Below are 10,545 nucleotides of genomic sequence, written 5' to 3' on the forward strand. Positions count from 1 at the left end.
TCTCTTTCTTTCTTTTTTTTCCCATTCACCCTCTCTGTTTTTTCTCGATCTCTTTCTTTTTTTCTCTTTTTCTCACTCTCCTCAACTCCCTCTCTTACTCTCTTTTATTCTCTCTTTTTTTACTTATATCTCACCATCTCTCTTTCTATTTTTCACTGTTATTTTGTCTTTCTCTCTTAATCATTTTTATTTCTCTCTCTCTCTCTTCCTCACTCATTTACTTTCTTTTTTCATGCTTACTCCTTTTCTCTGTCTTTCGTTCTGTCTTTTTCTGTTTTTTTCATTTGTTTAATCTATCCCCCTCTCTTACTTTCTTTCTTTCTTCAATTCTTTCTCATTCTTTTTGCATCTCTATTCGTTTTCACTTGTTTCCCTTTTTTTCTCGGGTTCTGTTTCTCTCTCTTTCTCTCACACACACTCTGTTCTCTCTCTTTGTCTCTTAAACCTACTACTCTGGCCCCTGTGAGATTTTTTCTACCAGCATGTGGCCCCCAGCTGAAATGAGTTTGACACCCCTGCTTTAAATGTAATGAAATTAAATCCTTTTTCACTTAAAGGTAAGACGACGTCATGTGTTAATTTTAAATACTTGATAAATATGATTGTAATGATGTCAAGACCAGAACGGAAACAGGACCCAATTGCGTGACGTTTACCACAAGTTTTATTGTAAGAAAGAGGAAGGGCTTCCCCCACGACCCGGTGTTCACTGGACGCGGGAAGGATGTCGCTTTCGGATTCGGACTGTGATCCGAACACGGAAGTGGAGCTTCCGTAGCGAGCGATGGCGGCGTCAGGGACGGAAAAAAAGGTCGATAGCCGGGAAAGGAGAGCAAAAACGTTGTCGGAATCAGAAACGAGTCGTAAGCCAGGTCGGGAGAGTAGACGTAGTCGGGATCAAAAATGGGTCGTAAGCTGGGACGGGAGAGCCCATCAAGATAACAGGGGTTACTTTTGGACCACATTAGATACAGTAACGACTATTTTGGGACTAAATTTGTCATGATGACTAATTTGGATCACCTGTGCCCGCTCATTTGGCGCCAACGGCTGCGGGCTATCTGATTGGTTCCCTGTCTTTTTTCAAGCCCAGTCCTTTCACTCTCCTTTTGTCAGTCTGTCAGCAAACCTCTGTTTCTACAAGGCAAGCATTTTGACTCTGACTCCCGTCGGTCCCGCTTTTTGCACCTGTTTTTGCACCCGTCTGTTCCTGATCTCTTCGTTTGTCTCCGACTTTGACCTGTTTTTGACCATGTTTGCTCTCCCATCCCAGTTTACGACCCGTTTTTGATCCCGACCACGTTTTTGCTCTTCAGTCCCGGCTATTGACCGTTTTTTTCCGTCCTTGACACCGCCATCTCCCGCGTCAAGCGAGCAGCGGATCGCGGGCACTGCCCTTCCTCTTTCTATCAATAAACTTGTGGTTAACGCCAGGGTTGGGTAGGGTTACATTAACTGGATTACTTTCAATTACATTTGGATTACTCCAATACCAACTATGCTAATAAAAGACAAAAGAAACTAAATAGGAATCAAATGACTCAAGTTTGTGCAGGCTTGGGGAGTAACGGAACACATGGAACGGCAAAAATGATGTTGGCAAGCTGTTTGGATTTATTTTCATTTTGTTTCTGTGGCATTTGATGTTCGTTTTGCCGGAGATCAAAGCCAGGAGAGAAAGCTTACCACGTGTTGTGAGTCATCATTTTATTCCTATTTAGTTTCTTTTGTCTTTTATTAGCATATTTGGTATCGGAGTCATCCAAAAGTCATTGAAAGTAATCCAGTTAAAGTAACCCTACCCAACCCTGGTTAACGCTACGCATTTGGGTCCTGATTCCGTTCTGGCCGTTTCCCATCCTAGACGTCTATTTCGTCAAGATTTAGCCCGAAATCCGACTGCTAAAAGACGTCTGGAGAAAATAAACAACCGAAAAAGCAGAATTAAGAGGTATAGACGGGTGTCTCTTTCATTTTCCAGCGATTGAGTCATTTTCTCAACGCGTGGACCGGGGCGAGGAGGCCGAGCTATTTCAAGCGCGCGGCGTGAATTTACAAGCTAGCCTCGCTGTGAAGTTTACACGGCGCTAGCGATGAGTCACGCGTGACGCAGCGTACGGGGGCGATCCCTTTTATCCGTTATTATTTATTTCAAATGATTCCCGTTAGCGAGTCGCTCTGGCGTGTGGGAAAACTGGAAAGTCGTCCGTAGGGTCAGAACAAAAGCGCCATTCAGGGGCCAACGTGGCCCCCTCCTCCTACCAATCGGCGGTCCTGCGCTAGCACGGGACCCCGACGGGATCGTTTCTTTTTCACGGTCACGCTGTCCTGCTTTTTCTTTCAAATTCCCCCCGCCGGTTTTTGCCCCGCCTTTCTTCTTGACTCTTCCACGACACCGGGCCGCCCCGGCTAAAAGGGGTTGGAAAGACGTTAAAAAGAGGACGAGGTCCCATCCCAGAGACATCTTTAAAAAAAAGTGGGAGTTGGGGAAGAAAGGATATTGAAAAGATGTCTATTAGAGCGGAAATTCGGACAAGCTAAGAGAGAGAGAGGCAAAGGGAGAGAGAGAGAGAGAGAGAGAGAGAGAGAGAGAGAGAGAGAGAGAGAGAGAGAGAGAGAGAGAGAGAGAGAGAGAGAGAGAGAGAGAAATACCTGGATAGTGACGGGAGGGATAGAGGGAGAGAGAAAACTATGCACAGTATATAGATAAAAAGAGTGATAGACGGATAGATAGATAGATAGATAGATAGATGGAGGGAGAGAGAAAATATGTACAGTGTATAGATAGAAAGAGTGATAGATGGATGGATAGATAGATAGATAGATAGATAGATAGATAGATAGATAATGGAAGGAGGGAGAAAATATGTACAGTATATAGATAGAAAAATAAATTAATAGATTGATAGATAGATAGATGGAGGGAGAGAGAAAATATGTACAGTGTATAGATAGAAAGAGTGATAGATGGATAGATAGATAGATAGATGGATAGATAGATAGATAGATAGATAGATAGATAGATAGATAGATAGATAGATAGATAGATGGAAGGAGAGAGAACATATGAACAGTATATAGATAGAAAGATAAATTAATAGATAGATAGATAGATAGATAGATGGAGGGAGAGAGAAAATATGTACAGTATATAGATAGGTAGATGGAGATAGAGAAAGAGACAGAGAGAAAGAAAGGGAGAAAGACAGAGAGAGAGAATGATAGATGGAGAGGGATAGATGAATAGACAGGGAGAGCAATGGATAAAGTGAGGAAAAAAACGGGTGAGAGAAAGAGAGAGAGAGACAGAGAGAGAGAGGGAGGAAGAGAGAGAAAGAGAAAGGGATCATTGAAGAGAGATAGATGAATAGACAGGGGTAGCAATGACATGGCGGGCGAGAAAGGAAAGAGAGAGAGAGAGGGAGTGAGGGAGAGAAAGGGTGAGAGAAAAGGAAAAAGACACAGCGAGAGAAGGATAGACAGAGAGGGATAGATGAATAGACAGGAAGAGCAATGGATTAAGTGAGGAAAAAAACAGGTGAGAGAGAGACAGAGAGAGAGAGAGAGAGAGAGAGAGAGAGAGAAAGGGACAGAGAGAAAGAAAGGGAGAAAGAAAGAGAAAGAGAAGGATAGATGGAGAGGAATAGATGAATAGAGAGGAAGAGCAATGGACAAAGATAGGCAACAATTGTAAAATTCAGATGGCCAGAGAGAGAGAGTGAGAGAGAGAGAGACAGAGAGAAAGAGACAGACAGAGAGAAAGATATTCAAAAACAAATCAATTCCAGTATCTCCCTGACCATCCAATGAATGAAGGCCTCATTAAGGGAAAATAGACCCACTAGCGCCGCCCTTCAGGTCTTCCTTCCGCCTAGCATTTTAACAAAATCCGGCGGCCATCTTTGAATCCGAGGAGTCAACAAATTTGTGAGCCGGCCGGCATCGTTTGCAGGGGTCGCATCTCCTGACCCGTACCGGACCCCGCCCTTCCCCTACTGTCTGTGAATCCTGATCCCCTCCCGTTCCCGTTTCCCCCCTTCACCTCCACATCTGAAAACTATCAAATAATCCAAGCACAATGTGTCTCTTCATATGGGGGGAGGAGAGTGTTTTGGTTCCCAGATGAGCTGGGGAGGATTATACGGAGGAGGCCCTTTGGGGTTTGGAGGGATTCCAAGTATTGTTACGACTTCCTCCTTTGGGTCCGATCGGAAAAAATAAACCTACCCCTCAACATTCATGTTTTGTTCAGTTAGGGCCAGTTCGTGTTCCGAAATTATGTTTCCTGGTCTCATCAACTTGGGACTCACATTGTTATATCGTCTTAGTTTCATGTTTTGTTCAGTTAGAGCCAGTGAGTGTCCCAACATATCCTGCATTGTCTTACTTTCATGTTTTGTTTAGTTAGGGCCAGTTTGTGTTCCAAAATGTTTTTTCCTGGTCTGATCATCTTGGGACTCGCATTGATATATCCACATGATCTGCATTGTCTTAGTTTCATGTTTTGTTCAGTTAGAGCAGGGGTCTCCAACATATCTTGCATTGACTCACTTTCATGTTTTGTTCAGTTAGGATCAGTTCGTGTTCCAAAAGTATGTTTCCTGGTCTCATCATCTTGGGACTCAGATTGTTATATCCACATGATCTGCAACGTCTCACTTTCATGTTTTGTTCAGTTAGGGCCAGTTTGTGTTCCAAAATTATGTTTCCTGGTCTCATCATCTCGGGACTCGCATTGTTATAGCCACTTGATCTGCATTGTCTTAGTTTCATGTTTTGTTCAGTTAGGGCAGGGGTCTCCAACATATCTTGCATTGTCTTACTTTCATGTTTTGTTCAGTTAGGGCCAGTTCGTGTTCCAAAATGATGTTTCCTGGTCTCATCATCTCGGGACTCGGATTGTTATAGCCACATGATCTGCATCGTCTTAGTTTCATGTTTTGTTCAGTTAGAGAAGGGGTCTCCAACATATCTTTCATTGTCTAACTTTCATGTTTTGTTCAGTTAGGGCAAGTTTGTGTTCCAAAATGATGTTTCCTGGTCTCATCATCTTGGGACTCGCATTGTTATATCCACATGATCTGTATCGTCTTAGTTTCATGTTTTGTTCAGTTAGAGCAGGGGTCTCCAACATATCTTGCATTGACTCACTTTCATGTTTTGTTCAGTTAGGGTCAGTTCGTGTTCCAAAATGATGTTTCCTGGTCTCATCATCTTTGGACTCGCGTTGTTATATCGTCTTACTTTCATGTTTTGTTCAGTTAGGGTCAGTTCATGTTCCAAAAGTATGTTTCCTGGTCTCATCATCTCAGGACTTGCATTGTTGTATCGTCTTACTTTCATGTTTTGTTCAGTTAGGGTCAGTTCATGTTCCAAAAGTATGTTTCCTGGTCTCATCATCTTGGGACTCGGATTGTTATATCCACATGATCTGCATCGTCTCACTTTCATGTTTTGTTCAGTTAGGGCCAGTTTGTGTTCCAAAATGATGTTTCTTGGTCTCATCATCTTGGGACTCGCATTGTTATATCGTCTTCCTTTATGTTTTGTTCAGTTAGGGTCAGTTCATGTTCCAAAAGTATGTTTCCTGGTCTCATCATCTTGGGACTCAGATTGTTATATCCACATGATCTGCATCGTCTCACTTTCATGTTTTGTTCAGTTAGGGCCAGTTTGTGTTCCAAAATGATGTTTCCTGGTCTCATCATCTCGGGACTCGCATTGTTATAGCCACTTGATCTGCATTGTCTTAGTTTAATGTTTTGTTCAGTTAGGGCAGGGGTCTCCAACATATCTTTCATTGTCTTACTTCATGTTTTGTTCAGTTAGGGCCAGTTCGTGTTCCAAAATGATGTTTCCTGGTCTCATTATCTTGGGACTCGCACTGGTATATCCACATGATCTGCATCGTCTTAGTTTCATGTTTTGTTCAGTTAGAGCAGGGGTCTCCAACATATTTTGCATTGTCTTCCTTTCATGTTTTGTTCAGTTAAGGCTAGTTTGTGTTCCGAAATGATGTTTCCTGGTCTCATCATCTTGGGACTCGCATTGTTATATCCGCATGATCTGCATCGTCTTGGTTTCATGTTTTGTTCAGTTAGAGCAGGGGTCTCCAACATATATTGTCTTACTTTCATGTTTTGTTCAGTTAGGGCTAGTTTGTGTTTTTTCTGTTCCCGACACCGCCATCGCTTGCCAAGGAAGTCCCACCTCAGAGCGACCTGCTTCCCGCGACCAGCGATCACTGGATTGTGGGTGCAACCCTTTCATTTTTCCCGATAAAACTGAGAGAAACATAACGCAAGTGGGTCCTGTCTCCGTCCTGGTCTTAAAAATAGCTGCTAGCAGTGAGCCATCGCCGGCAGTCAAGTGGCTAGGGAAGAAAACAGTGGAAAAAAATCCAACTATGCGATAGGTGTCCGTTTTGTGCTAAATCCCACCAGGCTACGTTCGCAAAAACATTCTTTTAAGGTTCCTTAGTCCTAAAATGGCCGCCAAACATGCAAATTCCTTCAAAAAAATCCTGTTTATGACATAGTACTCGTGTTTTTCCGTAATATTCTAATCTGTAACGTCTTATTTCAACGGATGGAGTATTTTTACACCACTAGAGGTCGCTACACAACACACACCGACCCAGTACGACGACTTTCTCTTATTTTCCCCCAGCTACCGGTTCAAATCCGGCCAACCGACACACATCGCCACCGTACCAGTAAACTTCCCCTTCCCGTCAACTTTGCCGACGGTTTTGTTTGGGATTTTTCGTCCATTTCGTCTTTTTTTCCTCCGGCGGACGTGCTAGCGATAGCATTGCACACAGTAGCCTCTTTCAGAGTCGATTTCCTGCATGGCGGTCTTGAGACCCGCGCCGCCAATCGATTCCAGCCTCGGCCTTTTCATCTCTTTCGCATTACTGGGAAGAAGAAGACGAAGAAAAAAAAAAGACATAAAACCAAGAACAAAAAGAAGCTCTGTTGAAGATTTAAAGAAGCTCTCAAATTTGGAGTTGAAGGAGGTCAAAAAGATTTAATTCTGCGTTAAAGCTTGAACTTTTAACGGCTGTTTTATGGCTTTGCCAAAGTCACGTGACCTTACAGACTTTTTATTAGTATCTGAAAAACAAACACTATTTCCTGTGTAGGGTATTTTTCATACATATACGTGTATCTGTTTAAAAATATGTGTTAATACAAAGTTATTACGAAAAGAAGCAAGTACTGTACTGTAATAGTATTGCTACTTGATGAAATTTGACCTGCTGTTCATACAACGGCTTTTATCGGGTCTACGCTGACACCCTGTGGTTGAAGATAGTATTACAGTAGCCGGAATGACAATAGTTGAAGCAGAAACAGCACCGCCCTGTGGTCAACTGGTGAACTTATTTTATACGTTTGTAATGAGGTTTAAAACCAATGTCATTATGAATGTATTTTTTTCAAAAATATAAAATAAAACTAAAAGCATACGTCCAGAAAATGTATGAAATATGTAGAACATTTATATACTTAGATATATTTTTTCACATTTCACCATTATTAAAACAAACAGTAAAACGAGAAAGATGATTTTGTTTTTATTTTACCATCATTGAAAAATAAATAGAATAAAAGTCCTGAAATCATATTTAAAATTAGAAAAATATTCTGCCAATTGGGTATGATTTTAGGGTATTTGTATTTTTTTCCTCGTAAATATTCTTGTCTATTGCTCGTAAAATAATAATAAAATAGTAAAAAAATAGTGATACTTAAAATAAAAGCAATCTTTCAAGACATAAAATTGTGCTCATTTAAAAAAAATCGTAATAATTTACCAGGAAAGTATTTTGTATAGTTAATATATTATATTTTTCTTTATTTTTAGTATATTGGAATTTCCTCTCCCGCAATTTTTTTTTCTGTGAAATACAAACACAAATATTAATATAAGTATATATAATTATAAACATATATTTATTATTAATCATTCAAAATAAATAGATGATTTAGTATATTATAAAAAATGCTTTTAGATGAGTAGGATTTTTCTTATTTTCCCAGAAAAACAAGAATAAAAGTTAAATAATAAAATATTAATATAAGTATATATAATTATCAATATATAATTATCATTGAATTTTTCAAAATAAACATAGCTGCTTAGTACACTTAAAACAATTACATCTCTAAATGAACAAAACATGAAAGTGAGACAACGTAAGATATTTTGAAACATTAAGTGAATAAACAGGAAGGAGTTCATCACTAAATATGTCAGGACACTTACTAGCTTTAATCAAACAAAACATGAAATAAATACAATATGGTAAATGTTGGAACTCTAACTGAACAAAACAAGAAAAAAGAAGACACATAAATGAATATGCTGGTACGCTTACTAATTCTAAATTGAAAAAAAAAACATAAAAGGAGGACAATGCAGGATTTGTTGGGACATTAACTAGCTGTAAATGAACAAAACATGAAAAGAAGACAATGCAAGAACATTTTCTTTAACTTAACAAAAAAGAAAAGAAATTCTGAATATGTTGGAACACTAAGTACTGTAGCTCTAACTCAACAAAACATAAAAGGAGAAAACGCGCAAAGTGTTGGAACACTAACTAGCTGAACAAAACAATAAAGGTGATCATAAAACAATGTTGCAACTCTAACTGGATTTTATTGATCAAAACAAGACAGGAGGACAAATCTGAATATCTTAGGACACCAAGGAGCTCTAAATGAACAAAACATTAAAAAGGACAATGCACGATATATTAAAACATTAAATAACTGAACAAAACAAGAAAGGAGGAGACCACTGAACCCCTTATGCTCTTGATAAGCAGGTAGAAGCCTTGTATGGCTGACACCGCTATCTGTGTCTGAGTGTGTGTGTGAATGGGTAAGTGTAAAGCGCTTTAGGAGGTCTGGCCAGCTGTAAATGAACAAAACATGAAAGTAAGACAGTGCAAGAACATTTTCTTTAACTCAACAAAAAAAGAAAAGAAACAATTCTGACTATGTTGGGACACTAAGTACTGTAGCTCTAACTTAACAAAACATAAAAGGGGAAAACGCACAAACACTAACTAGCTGAACAAAACAAGAAAGTTGATCATAAACAATGGTGCAACTCTAACTGACCAAAACAATACAGGAAGACAATTCTGAATACCTTGGGACACCAAGGAGCTCTAAATGAACAAAACATTAAAGGAGGACAATGCTCGATATATTGAAACACTAAAAACCTAAACAAAACAAGAAAGGAGGACAACACTTAATCGTCTAAATAAACAAAACGTGACAAGAAAACAAAAATATGTTAAAATATTTGATCTAACTGTACAAAACCAGAAAGTAGACAACGCTGAACTTGTTTGGACACTAACTAACTATAACTGAACAAAAACATGAAAGAAAGACAGGATGGTATATTTTGGAACCTTGACTAAACAATATCAGTAAGGTAAACCAAGGCAGGATATTTCCAAACACTAAGCTCTAACTGAACAAAACATGAAGTGAGACTGGTAGGTCAACACAGGATATGGTGTGACAATAACTAGCTGTATGAAAAATAAAAACACAAAAAAGACAATGCAGGATATGTGCTTAATGAAACAACGAAACAACGTTCGAACACTAACAGAACAAAACATGAAAGTTAGAATGCAGGTCATTTACCTGAATGTGGCCCGACTGTAAACAAAGTCAACAAAAAAGTAGGTCACACACGCTAACTTAAAATCCTCTGACTTGTTTGACATGGGATTAAGTGAGAAAATGGATGCCCATATGCAAATGAGACGCGTTTATCACGTTGTAAACACGTGTTTAGAGATTGGGGCGAAAACTTTGCCGTTATCCCCACACGGAAGAGACGCTAGCTAGCTTGTCTCCTGCGGGTCTGGCCACTCAACCGTCGCTTTGATCTGCCTTCATCCCGTCACTGCGGAGGGATCAGCGTCATTTGGCGTTTAACGCACCTCGCCGTCTCAAAAATATATATAAATAACGAGCGGTGTTAACCCTTCCCTTGTGTCTTTGTCGGTAATGGATATTTTAGCAAAATAAAGTCGAAGTTTCTTATTGAAGTCGTGAGACAGGATCCAGGCACAAACACAAGCGACAGAATCAGAGTTTTAATGAGGAATGGGGATTGAACATAAGGCGCTCCGAAAAGAAAGGAAAAAGGAAACTAATACCCAAAAAACACAGTCCATTCAAAAAACATTTCAGGCGTTTTCCACATTTCTTCCTCTGTTTCCTTCCCTAGTCATTCAGTAGTAGGCCATAGCTTGTCCATATTGTTACTGTTAGCCTTCCAGGCACAAACACAAGCGTCAGATTCAGAGTTTTAATGAGGAATGGGGATTGAACATAAGGCGCTCCGAAAAGAAAGGAAAAAGGAAACTAATACCCAAAAAACATAGTCCATTCAAAGACCAAGGCAGGTAAAAGTGCAAAGTCTATATGCAACACAAGCAATGTTCCCTCTAAGCTGCGCACATGCGCAATCGCGCACTGCCCACACATTCTCAGCGCACAAGAA

This window comes from Urocampus carinirostris, chromosome 15, assembly GCF_059441175.1.
Source record: "Urocampus carinirostris isolate Australia breed hairy pipefish chromosome 15, RoL_Ucar_1.0, whole genome shotgun sequence".
NCBI lineage: Eukaryota > Metazoa > Chordata > Actinopteri > Syngnathiformes > Syngnathidae > Urocampus > Urocampus carinirostris.